General features: G+C 43.9%; 14 non-coding genes across 14 annotated transcripts; all 14 read right to left on the bottom strand.

The window, feature by feature from the left end:
- Positions 1-1,031: 1,031 nt before the first annotated feature.
- On the bottom strand, positions 1,032-1,102 carry trnag-gcc (transfer RNA glycine (anticodon GCC)). Its single transcript has one exon. It is a non-coding gene; the product is annotated as a tRNA-Gly (tRNA).
- A 3,110-nt stretch (positions 1,103-4,212) lies between these two features.
- Positions 4,213-4,283, bottom strand: trnag-gcc (transfer RNA glycine (anticodon GCC)). Its single transcript has one exon. It is a non-coding gene; the product is annotated as a tRNA-Gly (tRNA).
- A 724-nt stretch (positions 4,284-5,007) lies between these two features.
- On the bottom strand, positions 5,008-5,078 carry trnag-gcc (transfer RNA glycine (anticodon GCC)). The gene has a single exon. It is a non-coding gene; the product is annotated as a tRNA-Gly (tRNA).
- A 724-nt stretch (positions 5,079-5,802) lies between these two features.
- On the bottom strand, positions 5,803-5,873 carry trnag-gcc (transfer RNA glycine (anticodon GCC)). Its single transcript has one exon. It is a non-coding gene; the product is annotated as a tRNA-Gly (tRNA).
- A 2,314-nt stretch (positions 5,874-8,187) lies between these two features.
- Positions 8,188-8,258, bottom strand: trnag-gcc (transfer RNA glycine (anticodon GCC)). The gene has a single exon. It is a non-coding gene; the product is annotated as a tRNA-Gly (tRNA).
- Positions 8,259-8,982: 724 nt separating this feature from the next.
- trnag-gcc (transfer RNA glycine (anticodon GCC)) lies at positions 8,983-9,053 on the bottom strand. The gene has a single exon. It is a non-coding gene; the product is annotated as a tRNA-Gly (tRNA).
- Positions 9,054-9,777: 724 nt separating this feature from the next.
- On the bottom strand, positions 9,778-9,848 carry trnag-gcc (transfer RNA glycine (anticodon GCC)). Its single transcript has one exon. It is a non-coding gene; the product is annotated as a tRNA-Gly (tRNA).
- Positions 9,849-11,367: 1,519 nt separating this feature from the next.
- trnag-gcc (transfer RNA glycine (anticodon GCC)) lies at positions 11,368-11,438 on the bottom strand. The gene has a single exon. It is a non-coding gene; the product is annotated as a tRNA-Gly (tRNA).
- Positions 11,439-12,957: 1,519 nt separating this feature from the next.
- trnag-gcc (transfer RNA glycine (anticodon GCC)) lies at positions 12,958-13,028 on the bottom strand. The gene has a single exon. It is a non-coding gene; the product is annotated as a tRNA-Gly (tRNA).
- Positions 13,029-13,752: 724 nt separating this feature from the next.
- On the bottom strand, positions 13,753-13,823 carry trnag-gcc (transfer RNA glycine (anticodon GCC)). Its single transcript has one exon. It is a non-coding gene; the product is annotated as a tRNA-Gly (tRNA).
- Positions 13,824-14,534: 711 nt separating this feature from the next.
- On the bottom strand, positions 14,535-14,605 carry trnag-gcc (transfer RNA glycine (anticodon GCC)). Its single transcript has one exon. It is a non-coding gene; the product is annotated as a tRNA-Gly (tRNA).
- Positions 14,606-16,048: 1,443 nt separating this feature from the next.
- On the bottom strand, positions 16,049-16,119 carry trnag-gcc (transfer RNA glycine (anticodon GCC)). Its single transcript has one exon. It is a non-coding gene; the product is annotated as a tRNA-Gly (tRNA).
- A 724-nt stretch (positions 16,120-16,843) lies between these two features.
- On the bottom strand, positions 16,844-16,914 carry trnag-gcc (transfer RNA glycine (anticodon GCC)). The gene has a single exon. It is a non-coding gene; the product is annotated as a tRNA-Gly (tRNA).
- Positions 16,915-17,640: 726 nt separating this feature from the next.
- Positions 17,641-17,711, bottom strand: trnag-gcc (transfer RNA glycine (anticodon GCC)). Its single transcript has one exon. It is a non-coding gene; the product is annotated as a tRNA-Gly (tRNA).
- Positions 17,712-17,746: the final 35 nt, after the last annotated feature.

The raw sequence follows: 17,746 nt of genomic DNA, 5'->3' as shown, positions 1-17,746 counted from the left end.
ACTCTTTCCCATTTAACAACTAAAGCCTTGCAAAAAGTTAATCACCTCACACACTGGAAATCTGCAATGGATTCACCAAAGTCTACTGAGAATGAGTAAATGTTCAAAGTCTTATTTTTCAAGAGTCAGTTGAGAATTCGACCAAGACCAGAGATTTCTGTTTGCCTGGCAATCTAACACAGATTTCCTCCTCAGGGGTTTGCATACTTGTCGAAATGACATGTTCAAAACTTCCTGCATTGGCCGGGAATCGAACCCGGGCCTCCCGCATGGCAGGCGAGAATTCTACCACTGAACAACCAATGCCTTGGAAGGCTGAGTTAACCTCAAAGGCAGGAAATTGTATCATAAAGCTTTTTTTCCAAAAATATGTTCCACTTTGTGGGCTCAGCAACATTGTTCACCCTAAAAAGAAGAGCAGTACTTTCTCCCCGTCGGGGAATTGAACCCCGGTCTCCCGCGTGACAGGCGGGGATACTCACCACTATACTAACGAGGAGCAGGTGGGTTGAAACTTTGAAAAAACGTGGAGCATTGGTACTAACCCTAAATTTGGAATGTTGGGCTTAAACCCTTCTAACAAAAATATCTGTAGAGACTGAATGGTTGGAGCTAGGAACTACTATGACCCAGCTATGGAAAGCTGAGACTCTCACAAACACGTACATGTAATCGATTTTGCTCTATACCGCTCACAAGCCACACAATACTAGTTTGCAGGTGAGGCGTTTGTGGGTAATCCCAGGACATTGTCACAAATGCCAAACTCAAGACAGTTGTCACTGACAAGTTGGTTACTCTTTCCCATTTAACAACTAAAGCCTTGCAAAAAGTTAATCACCTCACACACTGGAAATCTGCAATGGATTCACCAAAGTCTACTGAGAATGAGTAAATGTTCAAAGTCTTATTTTTCAAGAGTCAGTTGAGAATTCGACCAAGACCAGAGATTTCTGTTTGCCTGGCAATCTAACACAGATTTCCTCCTCAGGGGTTTGCATACTTGTCGAAATGACATGTTCAAAACTTCCTGCATTGGCCGGGAATCGAACCCGGGCCTCCCGCGTGGCAGGCGAGAATTCTACCACTGAACAACCAATGCCTTGGAAGGCTGAGTTAACCTCAAAGGCAGGAAATTGTATCATAAAGCTTTTTTTCCAAAAATATGTTCCACTTTGTGGGCTCAGCAACATTGTTCACCCTAAAAAAAGAGCAGTACTTTCTCCCCGTCGGGGAATTGAACCCCGGTCTCCCGCGTGACAGGCGGGGATACTCACCACTATACTAACGAGGAGCAGGTGGGTTGGAACTTTGAAAAAACGTGGAGCATTGGTACTAACCCTAAATTTGGAATGTTGGGCTTAAACCCTTCTAACAAAAATATCTGTAGAGACTGAATGGTTGGAGCTAGGAACTACTATGACCCAGCTATGGAAAGCTGAGACTCTCACAAACACGTACATGTAATCGATTTTGCTCTATACCGCTCACAAGCCACACAATACTAGTTTGCAGGTGAGGCGTTTGTGGGTAATCCCAGGACATTGTCACAAATGCCAAACTCAAGACAGTTGTCACTGACAAGTTGGTTACTCTTTCCCATTTAACAACTAAAGCCTTGCAAAAAGTTAATCACCTCACACACTGGAAATCTGCAATGGATTCACCAAAGTCTACTGAGAATGAGTAAATGTTCAAAGTCTTATTTTTCAAGAGTCAGTTGAGAATTCGACCAAGACCAGAGATTTCTGTTTGCCTGGCAATCTAACACAGATTTCCTCCTCAGGGGTTTGCATACTTGTCGAAATGACATGTTCAAAACTTCCTGCATTGGCCGGGAATCGAACCCGGGCCTCCCGCATGGCAGGCGAGAATTCTACCACTGAACAACCAATGCCTTGGAAGGCTGAGTTAACCTCAAAGGCAGGAAATTGTATCATAAAGCTTTTTTTCCAAAAATATGTTCCACTTTGTGGGCTCAGCAACATTGTTCACCCTAAAAAAAGAGCAGTACTTTCTCCCCGTCGGGGAATTGAACCCCGGTCTCCCGCGTGACAGGCGGGGATACTCACCACTATACTAACTAGGAGCAGGTGGGTTGAAACTTTGAAAAAAAGTGGAGCATTGGTACTAACCCTAAATTTGGAATGTTGGGCTTAAACCCTTCTAACAAAAATATCTGTAGAGACTGAATGGTTGGAGCTAGGAACTACTATGACCCAGCTATGGAAAGCTGAGACTCTCACAAACACGTACATGTAATCGATTTTGCTCTATACCGCTCACAAGCCACACAATACTAGTTTGCAGGTGAGGCGTTTGTGGGTAATCCCAGGACATTGTCACAAATGCCAAACTCAAGACAGTTGTCACTGACAAGTTGGTTACTCTTTCCCATTTAACAACTAAAGCCTTGCAAAAAGTTAATCACCTCACACACTGGAAATCTGCAATGGATTCACCAAAGTCTACTGAGAATGAGTAAATGTTCAAAGTCTTATTTTTCAAGAGTCAGTTGAGAATTCGACCAAGACCAGAGATTTCTGTTTGCCTGGCAATCTAACACAGATTTCCTCCTCAGGGGTTTGCATACTTGTCGAAATGACATGTTCAAAACTTCCTGCATTGGCCGGGAATCGAACCCGGGCCTCCCGCATGGCAGGCGAGAATTCTACCACTGAACAACCAATGCCTTGGAAGGCTGAGTTAACCTCAAAGGCAGGAAATTGTATCATAAAGCTTTTTTTCCAAAAATATGTTCCACTTTGTGGGCTCAGCAACATTGTTCACCCTAAAAAAAGAGCAGTACTTTCTCCCCGTCGGGGAATTGAACCCCGGTCTCCCGCGTGACAGGCGGGGATACTCACCACTATACTAACGAGGAGCAGGTGGGTTGAAACTTTGAAAAAACGTGGAGCATTGGTACTAACCCTAAATTTGGAATGTTGGGCTTAAACCCTTCTAACAAAAATATCTGTAGAGACTGAATGGTTGGAGCTAGGAACTACTATGACCCAGCTATGGAAAGCTGAGACTCTCACAAACACGTACATGTAATCGATTTTGCTCTATACCGCTCACAAGCCACACAATACTAGTTTGCAGGTGAGGCGTTTGTGGGTAATCCCAGGACATTGTCACAAATGCCAAACTCAAGACAGTTGTCACTGACAAGTTGGTTACTCTTTCCCATTTAACAACTAAAGCCTTGCAAAAAGTTAATCACCTCACACACTGGAAATCTGCAATGGATTCACCAAAGTCTACTGAGAATGAGTAAATGTTCAAAGTCTTATTTTTCAAGAGTCAGTTGAGAATTCGACCAAGACCAGAGATTTCTGTTTGCCTGGCAATCTAACACAGATTTCCTCCTCAGGGGTTTGCATACTTGTCGAAATGACATGTTCAAAACTTCCTGCATTGGCCGGGAATCGAACCCGGGCCTCCCGCATGGCAGGCGAGAATTCTACCACTGAACAACCAATGCCTTGGAAGGCTGAGTTAACCTCAAAGGCAGGAAATTGTATCATAAAGCTTTTTTTCCAAAAATATGTTCCACTTTGTGGGCTCAGCAACATTGTTCACCCTAAAAAGAAGAGCAGTACTTTCTCCCCGTCGGGGAATTGAACCCCGGTCTCCCGCGTGACAGGCGGGGATACTCACCACTATACTAACGAGGAGCAGGTGGGTTGAAACTTTGAAAAAACGTGGAGCATTGGTACTAACCCTAAATTTGGAATGTTGGGCTTAAACCCTTCTAACAAAAATATCTGTAGAGACTGAATGGTTGGAGCTAGGAACTACTATGACCCAGCTATGGAAAGCTGAGACTCTCACAAACACGTACATGTAATCGATTTTGCTCTATACCGCTCACAAGCCACACAATACTAGTTTGCAGGTGAGGCGTTTGTGGGTAATCCCAGGACATTGTCACAAATGCCAAACTCAAGACAGTTGTCACTGACAAGTTGGTTACTCTTTCCCATTTAACAACTAAAGCCTTGCAAAAAGTTAATCACCTCACACACTGGAAATCTGCAATGGATTCACCAAAGTCTACTGAGAATGAGTAAATGTTCAAAGTCTTATTTTTCAAGAGTCAGTTGAGAATTCGACCAAGACCAGAGATTTCTGTTTGCCTGGCAATCTAACACAGATTTCCTCCTCAGGGGTTTGCATACTTGTCGAAATGACATGTTCAAAACTTCCTGCATTGGCCGGGAATCGAACCCGGGCCTCCCGCGTGGCAGGCGAGAATTCTACCACTGAACAACCAATGCCTTGGAAGGCTGAGTTAACCTCAAAGGCAGGAAATTGTATCATAAAGCTTTTTTTCCAAAAATATGTTCCACTTTGTGGGCTCAGCAACATTGTTCACCCTAAAAAAAGAGCAGTACTTTCTCCCCGTCGGGGAATTGAACCCCGGTCTCCCGCGTGACAGGCGGGGATACTCACCACTATACTAACGAGGAGCAGGTGGGTTGGAACTTTGAAAAAACGTGGAGCATTGGTACTAACCCTAAATTTGGAATGTTGGGCTTAAACCCTTCTAACAAAAATATCTGTAGAGACTGAATGGTTGGAGCTAGGAACTACTATGACCCAGCTATGGAAAGCTGAGACTCTCACAAACACGTACATGTAATCGATTTTGCTCTATACCGCTCACAAGCCACACAATACTAGTTTGCAGGTGAGGCGTTTGTGGGTAATCCCAGGACATTGTCACAAATGCCAAACTCAAGACAGTTGTCACTGACAAGTTGGTTACTCTTTCCCATTTAACAACTAAAGCCTTGCAAAAAGTTAATCACCTCACACACTGGAAATCTGCAATGGATTCACCAAAGTCTACTGAGAATGAGTAAATGTTCAAAGTCTTATTTTTCAAGAGTCAGTTGAGAATTCGACCAAGACCAGAGATTTCTGTTTGCCTGGCAATCTAACACAGATTTCCTCCTCAGGGGTTTGCATACTTGTCGAAATGACATGTTCAAAACTTCCTGCATTGGCCGGGAATCGAACCCGGGCCTCCCGCGTGGCAGGCGAGAATTCTACCACTGAACAACCAATGCCTTGGAAGGCTGAGTTAACCTCAAAGGCAGGAAATTGTATCATAAAGCTTTTTTTCCAAGAATATGTTCCACTTTGTGGGCTCAACAACATTGTTCACCCTAAAAAAAGAGCAGTACTTTCTCCCCGTCGGGGAATTGAACCCCGGTCTCCAGCGTGACAGGCGGGGATACTCACCACTATACTAACGAGGAGCAGGTGGGTTGAAACTTTGAAAAAACGTGGAGCATTGGTACTAACCCTAAATTTGGAATGTTGGGCTTAAACCCTTCTAACAAAAATATCTGTAGAGACTGAATGGTTGGAGCTAGGAACTACTATGACCCAGCTATGGAAAGCTGAGACTCTCACAAACACGTACATGTAATCGATTTTGCTCTATACCGCTCACAAGCCACACAATACTAGTTTGCAGGTGAGGCGTTTGTGGGTAATCCCAGGACATTGTCACAAATGCCAAACTCAAGACAGTTGTCACTGACAAGTTGGTTACTCTTTCCCATTTAACAACTAAAGCCTTGCAAAAAGTTAATCACCTCACACACTGGAAATCTGCAATGGATTCACCAAAGTCTACTGAGAATGAGTAAATGTTCAAAGTCTTATTTTTCAAGAGTCAGTTGAGAATTCGACCAAGACCAGAGATTTCTGTTTGCCTGGCAATCTAACACAGATTTCCTCCTCAGGGGTTTGCATACTTGTCGAAATGACATGTTCAAAACTTCCTGCATTGGCCGGGAATCGAACCCGGGCCTCCCGCGTGGCAGGCGAGAATTCTACCACTGAACAACCAATGCCTTGGAAGGCTGAGTTAACCTCAAAGGCAGGAAATTGTATCATAAAGCTTTTTTTCCAAGAATATGTTCCACTTTGTGGGCTCAACAACATTGTTCACCCTAAAAAAAGAGCAGTACTTTCTCCCCGTCGGGGAATTGAACCCCGGTCTCCAGCGTGACAGGCGGGGATACTCACCACTATACTAACGAGGAGCAGGTGGGTTGAAACTTTGAAAAAACGTGGAGCATTGGTACTAACCCTAAATTTGGAATGTTGGGCTTAAACCCTTCTAACAAAAATATCTGTAGAGACTGAATGGTTGGAGCTAGGAACTACTATGACCCAGCTATGGAAAGCTGAGACTCTCACAAACACGTACATGTAATCGATTTTGCTCTATACCGCTCACAAGCCACACAATACTAGTTTGCAGGTGAGGCGTTTGTGGGTAATCCCAGGACATTGTCACAAATGCCAAACTCAAGACAGTTGTCACTGACAAGTTGGTTACTCTTTCCCATTTAACAACTAAAGCCTTGCAAAAAGTTAATCACCTCACACACTGGAAATCTGCAATGGATTCACCAAAGTCTACTGAGAATGAGTAAATGTTCAAAGTCTTATTTTTCAAGAGTCAGTTGAGAATTCGACCAAGACCAGAGATTTCTGTTTGCCTGGCAATCTAACACAGATTTCCTCCTCAGGGGTTTGCATACTTGTCGAAATGACATGTTCAAAACTTCCTGCATTGGCCGGGAATCGAACCCGGGCCTCCCGCGTGGCAGGTGAGAATTCTACCACTGAACAACCAATGCCTTGGAAGGCTGAGTTAACCTCAAAGGCAGGAAATTGTATCATAAAGCTTTTTTTCCAAAAATATGTTCCACTTTGTGGGCTCAGCAACATTGTTCACCCTAAAAAAAGAGCAGTACTTTCTCCCCGTCGGGGAATTGAACCCCGGTCTCCCGCGTGACAGGCGGGGATACTCACCACTATACTAACGAGGAGCAGGTGGGTTGGAACTTTGAAAAAACGTGGAGCATTGGTACTAACCCTAAATTTGGAATGTTGGGCTTAAACCCTTCTAACAAAAATATCTGTAGAGACTGAATGGTTGGAGCTAGGAACTACTATGACCCAGCTATGGAAAGCTGAGACTCTCACAAACACGTACATGTAATCGATTTTGCTCTATACCGCTCACAAGCCACACAATACTAGTTTGCAGGTGAGGCGTTTGTGGGTAATCCCAGGACATTGTCACAAATGCCAAACTCAAGACAGTTGTCACTGACAAGTTGGTTACTCTTTCCCATTTAACAACTAAAGCCTTGCAAAAAGTTAATCACCTCACACACTGGAAATCTGCAATGGATTCACCAAAGTCTACTGAGAATGAGTAAATGTTCAAAGTCTTATTTTTCAAGAGTCAGTTGAGAATTCGACCAAGACCAGAGATTTCTGTTTGCCTGGCAATCTAACACAGATTTCCTCCTCAGGGGTTTGCATACTTGTCGAAATGACATGTTCAAAACTTCCTGCATTGGCCGGGAATCGAACCCGGGCCTCCCGCATGGCAGGCGAGAATTCTACCACTGAACAACCAATGCCTTGGAAGGCTGAGTTAACCTCAAAGGCAGGAAATTGTATCATAAAGCTTTTTTTCCAAAAATATGTTCCACTTTGTGGGCTCAGCAACATTGTTCACCCTAAAAAAAGAGCAGTACTTTCTCCCCGTCGGGGAATTGAACCCCGGTCTCCCGCGTGACAGGCGGGGATACTCACCACTATACTAACGAGGAGCAGGTGGGTTGAAACTTTGAAAAAACGTGGAGCATTGGTACTAACCCTAAATTTGGAATGTTGGGCTTAAACCCTTCTAACAAAAATATCTGTAGAGACTGAATGGTTGGAGCTAGGAACTACTATGACCCAGCTATGGAAAGCTGAGACTCTCACAAACACGTACATGTAATCGATTTTGCTCTATACCGCTCACAAGCCACACAATACTAGTTTGCAGGTGAGGCGTTTGTGGGTAATCCCAGGACATTGTCACAAATGCCAAACTCAAGACAGTTGTCACTGACAAGTTGGTTACTCTTTCCCATTTAACAACTAAAGCCTTGCAAAAAGTTAATCACCTCACACACTGGAAATCTGCAATGGATTCACCAAAGTCTACTGAGAATGAGTAAATGTTCAAAGTCTTATTTTTCAAGAGTCAGTTGAGAATTCGACCAAGACCAGAGATTTCTGTTTGCCTGGCAATCTAACACAGATTTCCTCCTCAGGGGTTTGCATACTTGTCGAAATGACATGTTCAAAACTTCCTGCATTGGCCGGGAATCGAACCCGGGCCTCCCGCGTGGCAGGCGAGAATTCTACCACTGAACAACCAATGCCTTGGAAGGCTGAGTTAACCTCAAAGGCAGGAAATTGTATCATAAAGCTTTTTTTCCAAAAATATGTTCCACTTTGTGGGCTCAGCAACATTGTTCACCCTAAAAAAAGAGCAGTACTTTCTCCCCGTCGGGGAATTGAACCCCGGTCTCCCGCGTGACAGGCGGGGATACTCACCACTATACTAACGAGGAGCAGGTGGGTTGGAACTTTGAAAAAACGTGGAGCATTGGTACTAACCCTAAATTTGGAATGTTGGGCTTAAACCCTTCTAACAAAAATATCTGTAGAGACTGAATGGTTGGAGCTAGGAACTACTATGACCCAGCTATGGAAAGCTGAGACTCTCACAAACACGTACATGTAATCGATTTTGCTCTATACCGCTCACAAGCCACACAATACTAGTTTGCAGGTGAGGCGTTTGTGGGTAATCCCAGGACATTGTCACAAATGCCAAACTCAAGACAGTTGTCACTGACAAGTTGGTTACTCTTTCCCATTTAACAACTAAAGCCTTGCAAAAAGTTAATCACCTCACACACTGGAAATCTGCAATGGATTCACCAAAGTCTACTGAGAATGAGTAAATGTTCAAAGTCTTATTTTTCAAGAGTCAGTTGAGAATTCGACCAAGACCAGAGATTTCTGTTTGCCTGGCAATCTAACACAGATTTCCTCCTCAGGGGTTTGCATACTTGTCGAAATGACATGTTCAAAACTTCCTGCATTGGCCGGGAATCGAACCCGGGCCTCCCGCGTGGCAGGCGAGAATTCTACCACTGAACAACCAATGCCTTGGAAGGCTGAGTTAACCTCAAAGGCAGGAAATTGTATCATAAAGCTTTTTTTCCAAGAATATGTTCCACTTTGTGGGCTCAACAACATTGTTCACCCTAAAAAAAGAGCAGTACTTTCTCCCCGTCGGGGAATTGAACCCCGGTCTCCAGCGTGACAGGCGGGGATACTCACCACTATACTAACGAGGAGCAGGTGGGTTGGAACTTTGAAAAAACGTGGAGCATTGGTACTAACCCTAAATTTGGAATGTTGGGCTTAAACCCTTCTAACAAAAATATCTGTAGAGACTGAATGGTTGGAGCTAGGAACTACTATGACCCAGCTATGGAAAGCTGAGACTCTCACAAACACGTACATGTAATCGATTTTGCTCTATACCGCTCACAAGCCACACAATACTAGTTTGCAGGTGAGGCGTTTGTGGGTAATCCCAGGACATTGTCACAAATGCCAAACTCAAGACAGTTGTCACTGACAAGTTGGTTACTCTTTCCCATTTAACAACTAAAGCCTTGCAAAAAGTTAATCACCTCACACACTGGAAATCTGCAATGGATTCACCAAAGTCTACTGAGAATGAGTAAATGTTCAAAGTCTTATTTTTCAAGAGTCAGTTGAGAATTCGACCAAGACCAGAGATTTCTGTTTGCCTGGCAATCTAACACAGATTTCCTCCTCAGGGGTTTGCATACTTGTCGAAATGACATGTTCAAAACTTCCTGCATTGGCCGGGAATCGAACCCGGGCCTCCCGCGTGGCAGGCGAGAATTCTACCACTGAACAACCAATGCCTTGGAAGGCTGAGTTAACCTCAAAGGCAGGAAATTGTATCATAAAGCTTTTTTTCCAAGAATATGTTCCACTTTGTGGGCTCAACAACATTGTTCACCCTAAAAAAAGAGCAGTACTTTCTCCAAGTCGGGGAATTGAACCCCGGTCTCCAGCGTGACAGGCGGGGATACTCACCACTATACTAACGAGGAGCAGGTGGGTTGGAACTTTGAAAAAACGTGGAGCATTGGTACTAACCCTAAATTTGGAATGTTGGGCTTAAACCCTTCTAACAAAAATATCTGTAGAGACTGAATGGTTGGAGCTAGGAACTACTATGACCCAGCTATGGAAAGCTGAGACTCTCACAAACACGTACATGTAATCGATTTTGCTCTATACCGCTCACAAGCCACACAATACTAGTTTGCAGGTGAGGCGTTTGTGGGTAATCCCAGGACATTGTCACAAATGCCAAACTCAAGACAGTTGTCACTGACAAGTTGGTTACTCTTTCCCATTTAACAACTAAAGCCTTGCAAAAAGTTAATCACCTCACACACTGGAAATCTGCAATGGATTCACCAAAGTCTACTGAGAATGAGTAAATGTTCAAAGTCTTATTTTTCAAGAGTCAGTTGAGAATTCGACCAAGACCAGAGATTTCTGTTTGCCTGGCAATCTAACACAGATTTCCTCCTCAGGGGTTTGCATACTTGTCGAAATGACATGTTCAAAACTTCCTGCATTGGCCGGGAATCGAACCCGGGCCTCCCGCATGGCAGGCGAGAATTCTACCACTGAACAACCAATGCCTTGGAAGGCTGAGTTAACCTCAAAGGCAGGAAATTGTATCATAAAGCTTTTTTTCCAAAAATATGTTCCACTTTGTGGGCTCAGCAACATTGTTCACCCTAAAAAAAGAGCAGTACTTTCTCCCCGTCGGGGAATTGAACCCCGGTCTCCCGCGTGACAGGCGGGGATACTCACCACTATACTAACGAGGAGCAGGTGGGTTGAAACTTTGAAAAAACGTGGAGCATTGGTACTAACCCTAAATTTGGAATGTTGGGCTTAAACCCTTCTAACAAAAATATCTGTAGAGACTGAATGGTTGGAGCTAGGAACTACTATGACCCAGCTATGGAAAGCTGAGACTCTCACAAACACGTACATGTAATCGATTTTGCTCTATACCGCTCACAAGCCACACAATACTAGTTTGCAGGTGAGGCGTTTGTGGGTAATCCCAGGACATTGTCACAAATGCCAAACTCAAGACAGTTGTCACTGACAAGTTGGTTACTCTTTCCCATTTAACAACTAAAGCCTTGCAAAAAGTTAATCACCTCACACACTGGAAATCTGCAATGGATTCACCAAAGTCTACTGAGAATGAGTAAATGTTCAAAGTCTTATTTTTCAAGAGTCAGTTGAGAATTCGACCAAGACCAGAGATTTCTGTTTGCCTGGCAATCTAACACAGATTTCCTCCTCAGGGGTTTGCATACTTGTCGAAATGACATGTTCAAAACTTCCTGCATTGGCCGGGAATCGAACCCGGGCCTCCCGCGTGGCAGGCGAGAATTCTACCACTGAACAACCAATGCCTTGGAAGGCTGAGTTAACCTCAAAGGCAGGAAATTGTATCATAAAGCTTTTTTTCCAAGAATATGTTCCACTTTGTGGGCTCAACAACATTGTTCACCCTAAAAAAAGAGCAGTACTTTCTCCCCGTCGGGGAATTGAACCCCGGTCTCCAGCGTGACAGGCGGGGATACTCACCACTATACTAACGAGGAGCAGGTGGGTTGGAACTTTGAAAAAATGTGGAGCATTGGTACTAACCCTAAATTTGGAATGTTGGGCTTAAACCCTTCTAACAAAAATATCTGTAGAGACTGAATGGTTGGAGCTAGGAACTACTATGACCCAGCTATGGAAAGCTGAGACTCTCACAAACACGTACATGTAATCGATTTTGCTCTATACCGCTCACAAGCCACACAATACTAGTTTGCAGGTGAGGCGTTTGTGGGTAATCCCAGGACATTGTCACAAATGCCAAACTCAAGACAGTTGTCACTGACAAGTTGGTTACTCTTTCCCATTTAACAACTAAAGCCTTGCAAAAAGTTAATCACCTCACACACTGGAAATCTGCAATGGATTCACCAAAGTCTACTGAGAATGAGTAAATGTTCAAAGTCTTATTTTTCAAGAGTCAGTTGAGAATTCGACCAAGACCAGAGATTTCTGTTTGCCTGGCAATCTAACACAGATTTCCTCCTCAGGGGTTTGCATACTTGTCGAAATGACATGTTCAAAACTTCCTGCATTGGCCGGGAATCGAACCCGGGCCTCCCGCATGGCAGGCGAGAATTCTACCACTGAACAACCAATGCCTTGGAAGGCTGAGTTAACCTCAAAGGCAGGAAATTGTATCATAAAGCTTTTTTTCCAAAAATATGTTCCACTTTGTGGGCTCAGCAACATTGTTCACCCTAAAAAAAGAGCAGTACTTTCTCCCCGTCGGGGAATTGAACCCCGGTCTCCCGCGTGACAGGCGGGGATACTCACCACTATACTAACGAGGAGCAGGTGGGTTGAAACTTTGAAAAAACGTGGAGCATTGGTACTAACCCTAAATTTGGAATGTTGGGCTTAAACCCTTCTAACAAAAATATCTGTAGAGACTGAATGGTTGGAGCTAGGAACTACTATGACCCAGCTATGGAAAGCTGAGACTCTCACAAACACGTACATGTAATCGATTTTGCTCTATACCGCTCACAAGCCACACAATACTAGTTTGCAGGTGAGGCGTTTGTGGGTAATCCCAGGACATTGTCACAAATGCCAAACTCAAGACAGTTGTCACTGACAAGTTGGTTACTCTTTCCCATTTAACAACTAAAGCCTTGCAAAAAGTTAATCACCTCACACACTGGAAATCTGCAATGGATTCACCAAAGTCTACTGAGAATGAGTAAATGTTCAAAGTCTTATTTTTCAAGAGTCAGTTGAGAATTCGACCAAGACCAGAGATTTCTGTTTGCCTGGCAATCTAACACAGATTTCCTCCTCAGGGGTTTGCATACTTGTCGAAATGACATGTTCAAAACTTCCTGCATTGGCCGGGAATCGAACCCGGGCCTCCCGCGTGGCAGGCGAGAATTCTACCACTGAACAACCAATGCCTTGGAAGGCTGAGTTAACCTCAAAGGCAGGAAATTGTATCATAAAGCTTTTTTTCCAAGAATATGTTCCACTTTGTGGGCTCAACAACATTGTTCACCCTAAAAAAAGAGCAGTACTTTCTCCCCGTCGGGGAATTGAACCCCGGTCTCCAGCGTGACAGGCGGGGATACTCACCACTATACTAACGAGGAGCAGGTGGGTTGGAACTTTGAAAAAATGTGGAGCATTGGTACTAACCCTAAATTTGGAATGTTGGGCTTAAACCCTTCTAACAAAAATATCTGTAGAGACTGAATGGTTGGAGCTAGGAACTACTATGACCCAGCTATGGAAAGCTGAGACTCTCACAAACACGTACATGTAATCGATTTTGCTCTATACCGCTCACAAGCCACACAATACTAGTTTGCAGGTGAGGCGTTTGTGGGTAATCCCAGGACATTGTCACAAATGCCAAACTCAAGACAGTTGTCACTGACAAGTTGGTTACTCTTTCCCATTTAACAACTAAAGCCTTGCAAAAAGTTAATCACCTCACACACTGGAAATCTGCAATGGATTCACCAAAGTCTACTGAGAATGAGTAAATGTTCAAAGTCTTATTTTTCAAGAGTCAGTTGAGAATTCGACCAAGACCAGAGATTTCTGTTTGCCTGGCAATCTAACACAGATTTCCTCCTCAGGGGTTTGCATACTTGTCGAAATGACATGTTCAAAACTTCCTGCATTGGCCGGGAATCGAACCCGGGCCTCCCGCGTGGCAGGCGAGAATTCTACCACTGAACAACCAATGCCTTGGAAGGCTGAGTTAACCTCAAAGGCAGGAAATTGTATCATAAAGCTTTTTTTCCAAGAATATGTTCCACTTTGTGGGCTCAACAACATTGTTCACCCTAAAAAAAGAGCAGTACTTTCTCCCCGTCGGGGAATTGAACCCCGGTCTCCCGCGTGACAGGCGGGGATACTCACCACTATACTAACGAGGAGCAGGTGGGTTGGAACTTTGAAAAAACGTGGAGCATTGGTACTAACCCTAAATTTGGAATGTTGGGCTTAAACCCTTCTAACAAAAATATCTGTAGAGACTGAATGGTTGGAGCTAGGAACTACTATGACCCAGCTATGGAAAGCTGAGACTCTCACAAACACGTACATGTAATCGATTTTGCTCTATACCGCTCACAAGCCACACAATACTAGTTTGCAGGTGAGGCGTTTGTGGGTAATCCCAGGACATTGTCACAAATGCCAAACTCAAGACAGTTGTCACTGACAAGTTGGTTACTCTTTCCCATTTAACAACTAAAGCCTTGCAAAAAGTTAATCACCTCACACACTGGATTCACCAAAGTCTACTGAGAATGAGTAAATGTTCAAAGTCTTATTTTTCAAGAGTCAGTTGAGAATTCGACCAAGACCAGAGATTTCTGTTTGCCTGGCAATCTAACACAGATTTCCTCCTCAGGGGTTTGCATACTTGTCGAAATGACATGTTCAAAACTTCCTGCATTGGCCGGGAATCGAACCCGGGCCTCCCGCGTGGCAGGCGAGAATTCTACCACTGAACAACCAATGCCTTGGAAGGCTGAGTTAACCTCAAAGGCAGGAAATTGTATCATAAAGCTTTTTTTCCAAAAATATGTTCCACTTTGTGGGCTCAGCAACATTGTTCACCCTAAAAAAAGAGCAGTACTTTCTCCCCGTCGGGGAATTGAACCCCGGTCTCCCGCGTGACAGGCGGGGATACTCACCACTATACTAACGAGGAGCAGGTGGGTTGGAACTTTGAAAAAACGTGGAGCATTGGTACTAACCCTAAATTTGGAATGTTGGGCTTAAACCCTTCTAACAAAAATATCTGTAGAGACTGAATGGTTGGAGCTAGGAACTACTATGACCCAGCTATGGAAAGCTGAGACTCTCACAAACACGTACATGTAATCGATTTTGCTCTATACCGCTCACAAGCCACACAATACTAGTTTGCAGGTGAGGCGTTTGTGGGTAATCCCAGGACATTGTCACAAATGCCAAACTCAAGACAGTTGTCACTGACAAGTTGGTTACTCTTTCCCATTTAACAGCTAAAGCCTTGCAAAAAGTTAATCACCTCACACACTGGAAATCTGCAATGGATTCACCAAAGTCTACTGAGAATGAGTAAATGTTCAAAGTCTTATTTTTCAAGAGTCAGTTGAGAATTCGACCAAGACCAGAGATTTCTGTTTGCCTGGCAATCTAACACAGATTTCCTCCTCAGGGGTTTGCATACTTGTCGAAATGACATGTTCAAAACTTGGAAGGCTGAGTTAACCTCAAAGGCAGGAAATTGTATCATAAAGCTTTTTTTCCAAGAATATGTTCCACTTTGTGGGCTCAGCAACATTGTTCACCCTAAAAAAAGAGCAGTACTTTCTCCCCGTCGGGGAATTGAACCCCGGTCTCCCGCGTGACAGGCGGGGATACTCACCACTATACTAACGAGGAGCAGGTGGGTTGGAATTTTGAAAAAACGTGGAGCATTGGTACTAACCCTAAATTTGGAATGTTGGGCTTAAACCCTTCTAACAAAAATATCTGTAGAGACTGAATGGTTGGAGCTAGGAACTACTATGACCCAGCTATGGAAAGCTGAGACTCTCACAAACACGTACATGTAATCGATTTTGCTCTATACCGCTCACAAGCCACACAATACTAGTTTGCAGGTGAGGCGTTTGTGGGTAATCCCAGGACATTGTCACAAATGCCAAACTCAAGACAGTTGTCACTGACAAGTTGGTTACTCTTTCCCATTTAACAACTAAAGCCTTGCAAAAAGTTAATCACCTCACACACTGGAAATCTGCAATGGATTCACCAAAGTCTACTGAGAATGAGTAAATGTTCAAAGTCTTATTTTTCAAGAGTCAGTTGAGAATTCGACCAAGACCAGAGATTTCTGTTTGCCTGGCAATCTAACACAGATTTCCTCCTCAGGGGTTTGCATACTTGTCGAAATGACATGTTCAAAACTTCCTGCATTGGCCGGGAATCGAACCCGGGCCTCCCGCGTGGCAGGCGAGAATTCTACCACTGAACAACCAATGCCTTGGAAGGCTGAGTTAACCTCAAAGGCAGGAAATTGTATCATAAAGCTTTTTTTCCAAGAATATGTTCCACTTTGTGGGCTCAACAACATTGTTCACCCTAAAAAAAGAGCAGTACTTTCTCCCCGTCGGGGAATTGAACCCCGGTCTCCAGCGTGACAGGCGGGGATACTCACCACTATACTAACGAGGAGCAGGTGGGTTGGAACTTTGAAAAAACGTGGAGCATTGGTACTAACCCTAAATTTGGAATGTTGGGCTTAAACCCTTCTAACAAAAATATCTGTAGAGACTGAATGGTTGGAGCTAGGAACTACTATGACCCAGCTATGGAAAGCTGAGACTCTCACAAACACGTACATGTAATCGATTTTGCTCTATACCGCTCACAAGCCACACAATACTAGTTTGCAGGTGAGGCGTTTGTGGGTAATCCCAGGACATTGTCACAAATGCCAAACTCAAGACAGTTGTCACTGACAAGTTGGTTACTCTTTCCCATTTAACAACTAAAGCCTTGCAAAAAGTTAATCACCTCACACACTGGAAATCTGCAATGGATTCACCAAAGTCTACTGAGAATGAGTAAATGTTCAAAGTCTTATTTTTCAAGAGTCAGTTGAGAATTCGACCAAGACCAGAGATTTCTGTTTGCCTGGCAATCTAACACAGATTTCCTCCTCAGGGGTTTGCATACTTGTCGAAATGACATGTTCAAAACTTCCTGCATTGGCCGGGAATCGAACCCGGGCCTCCCGCGTGGCAGGCGAGAATTCTACCACTGAACAACCAATGCCTTGGAAGGCTGAGTTAACCTCAAAGGCAGGAAATTGTATCATAAAGCTCTTTTTTTCCAAGAATATGTTCCACTTTGTGGGCTCAGCAACATTGTTCACCCTAAAAAAAGAGCAGTACTTTCTCCCCGTCGGGGAATTGAACCCCGGTCTCCCGCGTGACAGGCGGGGATACTCACCACTATACTAACGAGGAGCAGGTGGGTTGGAACTTTGAAAAAACGTGGAGCATTGGTACTAACCCTAAATTTGGAATGTTGGGCTTAAACCCTTCTAACAAAAATATCTGTAGAGACTGAATGGTTGGAGCTAGGAACTACTATGACCCAGCTATGGAAAGCTGAGACTCTCACAAACACGTACATGTAATCGATTTTGCTCTATACCGCTCACAAGCCACACAATACTAGTTTGCAGGTGAGGCGTTTGTGGGTAATCCCAGGACATTGTCACAAATGCCAAACTCAAGACAGTTGTCACTGACAAGTTGGTTACTCTTTCCCATTTAACAACTAAAGCCTTGCAAATAGTTAATCACCTCACACACTGGAAATCTGCAATGGATTCACCAAAGTCTACTGAGAATGAGTAAATGTTCAAAGTCTTATTTTTCAAGAGTCAGTTGAGAATTCGACCAAGACCAGAGATTTCTGTTTGCCTGGCAATCTAACACAGATTTCCTCCTCAGGGGTTTGCATACTTGTCGAAATGACATGTTCAAAACTTCCTGCATTGGCCGGGAATCGAACCCGGGCCTCCCGCGTGGCAGGCGAGAATTCTACCACTGAACAACCAATGCCTTGGAAGGCTGAGTTAACCTCAAAGGCAGGAAAT

This window comes from Oncorhynchus mykiss, chromosome 5 (genome assembly GCF_057628025.1).
Source record: "Oncorhynchus mykiss isolate SJ-2025 chromosome 5, ASM5762802v1, whole genome shotgun sequence".
Lineage (NCBI taxonomy): Eukaryota > Metazoa > Chordata > Actinopteri > Salmoniformes > Salmonidae > Oncorhynchus > Oncorhynchus mykiss.
Note: the sequence above shows the minus strand (reverse complement) of the source record. Positions and strands in the feature narration are given on the sequence as shown.